General features: G+C 35.1%; 1 long non-coding RNA gene across 1 annotated transcript; it reads left to right on the top strand.

The window, feature by feature from the left end:
* Positions 1 to 1,344: 1,344 nt before the first annotated feature.
* LOC141629777 (uncharacterized) lies at positions 1,345 to 3,902 on the top strand. The gene is made up of 2 exons (XR_012537351.1): positions 1,345 to 2,165; positions 3,581 to 3,902. It is a non-coding gene; the product is annotated as an uncharacterized LOC141629777 (long non-coding RNA).
* The last annotated feature ends 517 nt before the right edge of the window (positions 3,903 to 4,419 follow it).

Genomic DNA, 4,419 nt, shown 5'->3' with positions numbered 1-4,419 from the left:
GCACACGATGCGATAAGGAAGGAAACACGAGATGTTTTCGAGACTTGATTTAAGGTTAATACTTTGGTAGCTTACCTTGATCTTGTTGTAAAGGTTACATAAGATGTTTAAAATTTGGGTTGGTTATATAGAGTTTTGTGACAACCCAAATGCCTTTATCAATTCGAATGTTCTTAGAAATATAGCTTCTCATGAGGATGAGATTCGGCAAATGAATAATGAAACTTTCTCCTTGGGAGAAGGTTTGTTGATGTTCACTACTACAATCCCCTTACATTCCCGACGCTTTTTGATCGACGCTTTTATAGGCGTCGACCCATTTTTTCACCCCATACCCATTTTAATAATATAATAATTGATTTTTACTTCAAAAACCGCTAGAACTCGTCTCCCTCGCTCTAATTTTATTTGCTAACCTAAAAATATTCATTTCTCGCGCTTCCCCCAAAAAAAATCAAGTCGCCCCTCCATTTCCATCCTAATTAATTAACTATTCAAAACCTAATTCATTCACCGCAGTGGTCATCGTCTCTCTCAATCACACTCATCAATCGTGCCTCTCTCTAATCGCCTTGACATCTGATTGAAGATTTTATTCGATGTGCCTCACTCCTATCGTTGTACAGTTTACGGAGGTCTCCGCAACCTCAGCAGCCGCAGATTCATACACATTATCTCAACTTTATCATGGCGGTAATCCCTTATTTCAACACACTTTCGTTGAATTTATCACATGTTTTTTTAATTATGTTTTGTTCATTTTATGTTGGTCGTTGTTCATGCTTGAATTCAGAACTATTTTAATTAGATCAAATTTTAAATTGAATGATTTTGTTTTGGTTATAAGATTATTGGGTAGTAGGCTTCAGAAATTCATGCTGTTGTTTGTAGTTTGTGTTAGTATTACGGTTAGTGAGGTTTAGATTGATTTCTCCTCCGTCTCGATCATTTGTTTACCTTTGATTAAAATTCCGCTGGCGATGAATAAAAAACAAATGATTTAGACGAAGTCATTAAAATGATGAGTAATGGAATAGAAGAGTTTACAAATTATTGAAATGGTTTCTAGCCCTATGTAAATCCTCATCAGCTAAAAAAGTTATTAATCAAAACCGAAAAACGCTTGTGTTTAATTTATTGATTTCTGTAGTTGTTTCATGGTCGCAAGTCTTTGTGTATTCGTGATATCATAGGAGTAATATATAGGGTTATCTGTTTCATATTAGTTATTTTGTTCATTTTTTTCTGAAGGTGTTTGACCAGCGATGAAATGGGTTACCGTGTTAGCTAGTTAGAAGTATTTTCCTTGCTATGAAGGTCCTTCCCTCTTTCACATTCATTTATTCATGTTGTACACCACTTTGTTTGGTCCGAAGATTGCGGCAACAAGTTGATGGGTGATTGTTAAATGTTAGTTTTTTGAAATTTTAGGGATTTATATCTGCTGCAAACGTCGTCAATCAAACTTTAGCTTAATCACTTCTCTTCCTTTGTAGACTATTTTCAATTTGAATCTTATGATATATGATGCTGCAAAGTAGATTCAGTTTGTTTATTGTTTGAGTCTTAATTGAAGATGGCGGACATCAGTGTACAAGCAAATGAAGTAGGTTGCTGGTGGTCATCTCAATGCTTAATTTAAGAAGGTTTCTGTTAGTTTGTTTTATAGGGAAGTGTACAAGCAAATGGAGTGCTTTATTGTACAGGTGCTTCTTGTTGTGTTTAGTGTTGGTTCTCAGGTACGACTAACATAACTTGGTCTTATCAGAAGACTTAGTAGTAATCCCGAATGTTTAGTTATATCAGCAATGTGTTGCTGAGTGCTAGCTGGTGGCAATGTAACGCAAGAGAAGTAGTGAGGTAGGGGTGCAATTGGGCTTTCATCAATTTCGACACCGCAATGAAGAAGTGGAGAACACAAGTGGTGTTATAGTCTCGGGTTGTCGTTGTTGTCACATTTGTGGTGAAGACATTCCATGTCAATAAAAGTCGATTCACCTTTCAGTACAGTTTTTTTATCTATTTATTTTAGTTTTTGTTTACCTTTTCCATTTATTGTTACAGTTGTGGTTGAGGATGGCGGAGATCAGTGTAAAGTTCAGGTTATAGATCATAGAATTCTCGATGAATGTTGTTCGTGGTGAGAAACAACCTGCCGAGATCAGGTATTTATTCTGTTACACAGGCAATTCACATCCTTTAGTTTTCAGTCTTTTTTATAATCCGATTTATAATCCTAACTCCGCCACTCGGTTAGATGTTGCTTACCATTGCGCTCAATTGTAAGATGAGCACTCTTGCGAGTCTAGAGCTATGGGTCTGCTTTTTTTTAGTGTTTTTCCTCTTTCTTTTCCCAATCTTATAAATATTATATCTAACGTTCCTGATGGTTATGTGAGAGTTTACAACTTCACCGTTTAATCCATAATGTCGATCAACTAGATTGGGGGATGGGGTGTTTACCGGTCCCTAGCTCAGTGACAGTTAGTTTATTATTTCTAGGGAGGCCTCTGGTGGGGTTATAAAACAATTTTATTAGCTGCCAATATGAGATTGAGGCAGATGACAATAAGCCTTACGTGGAAAAACTCATTGCTAATTAGTTCATAGTATATTATGTAGTTATTTATTTATCATGTTGAACTTCTATCGGCGAAACTCAACTGACCATCATAATATGTGTTCAAAAATATGTAATTGAGGCATATGATATGGGATGATTGTGCTCAATAGTTAATTTCTCTGTTGGTTTTAAGGTGCCCCCCTCCTTTTTTATTGATTTATTTCACTTCCAGTTATTTCGAGTTTGAAAACCCCATGAAATTTTGAACCTGATTGAAATTCTTAATTATATTACGACTATGATTTAGTCCGCACTCACATCAAGTAATTAAGTAATCACGAGCTATTAGTAAAATGTTTTTCCTAAATCTTAGTAATACTGCTTTCCTAATGTTACTCCAAAGCAGCCATATGGAGTTATTTTAAATTCTGCAGGCTTAAGTTATTTCGAGGTCGAATCGAAGTATGCTTTTTAATTAAAATTAAGCTAATTCAAATCAAGTCAACCGATTCTTGAAGTGAAATGCTTAGACAGTTGGTTCAAGATATATTTTGTAATCTGGATAAGTCATGTGAAAGCTCAGGAGAATGAGCGCCTTTTGAGATGTAGATACCTGCTTAGGTTGTGAACCGATTCTTGAAGTAGTAAGATAGATGAATTCTGTAGAAAGGGGGTGTATAATTTGATTGAGAAAGTAGGTTGTATATAGTTTGCTTGTGTAACTGTGTTGGACGTGACTTTAACGTTCTTTTTTAATTTCATTTCTACTGAATTTCGTTTACACTTCCATTTAATTGTGAATTGAAAACATCATAACTGAAGTGGCTTTTCTCTGTGTTAATAGGAATAAGTTGGGGCTTGGAATGTACTAACTAATTGGCTAAATGAATTATTATTGTACTAACTAATTGTTGCTATTATGATTATTATTGTTGTTACTTGGTATTGTGTTTATTATTGATATTTAGTATTACCTGGTTATGCTTACTATTATTATTATTTTTTTCTGTACTTCAGCCTTTTACTCTGAATATGGTGTCATCTGGATGGATGAGGTGAAAGCGCTGAGAATTTCTGAAATGAGACCATTACTTACCTGATGAATGATGAGTATTTCAGCATGAGCAGAATGATCAACAAATCAAGCAAATCAAAATGTACACTTGAACTTTTGAAAAGGAAATCGGATTGTCTTGGTTTAGTGATACTTCTCTTGACATTATTTAGGAATGATGTACTCTGTATGAGGAGCTATGTATTTGTACCCTAAGTTTTTTTTGCCAGTAGTAAATTCTGTATTTGTAAACTTGATAAATGTGAAAATTTCCGTTTTTCATTACATGAGAATTCCATATTATCAATATTTGTAGATATTGCCTTGTTAGTACTAGTAAAATTTAGTCGTTGATAGTGACGAAAGCATTAGTAGCGTAAAAATCAGGAGGATGAAAAAGTGTCAAGGATCTTCCAGTACACTGAAAAGCGTCGCTACTTGAAATAGTCACTGACGCAATAAGGCGTCGGCAAGGCTGACGCCAAAAAGTGTCAAAAATTCCTGACGCCCCAAAAAACCACACTTCCTAAAGCGTCGAGAAATAAAATGCCGACGCTTTTAAGCGTTGAAATTAGCCTAAAAAAGCGTCGAGAAAGTAAGGTATGTGTAGTAGTGGTTGTCAATACTAAGAAGCCTAGCATGCTTGAAATATCCCTTTTGTGATCTATATACGTCAAAGAGTTGGAACTTTGGGTTCAATCATGTAGTCTATCAAACGGTATTACTCGAGTGTCGAGATAACATGATGATACATGAAGTTTAGTGGGAGCTAAAGTGAGTTTCTTAGTCTAAATATGTGCTT

Source organism: Silene latifolia, chromosome 2 (genome assembly GCF_048544455.1).
Source record: "Silene latifolia isolate original U9 population chromosome 2, ASM4854445v1, whole genome shotgun sequence".
NCBI lineage: Eukaryota > Viridiplantae > Streptophyta > Magnoliopsida > Caryophyllales > Caryophyllaceae > Silene > Silene latifolia.
This window is presented reverse-complemented; position numbering and strand designations above follow the sequence as displayed.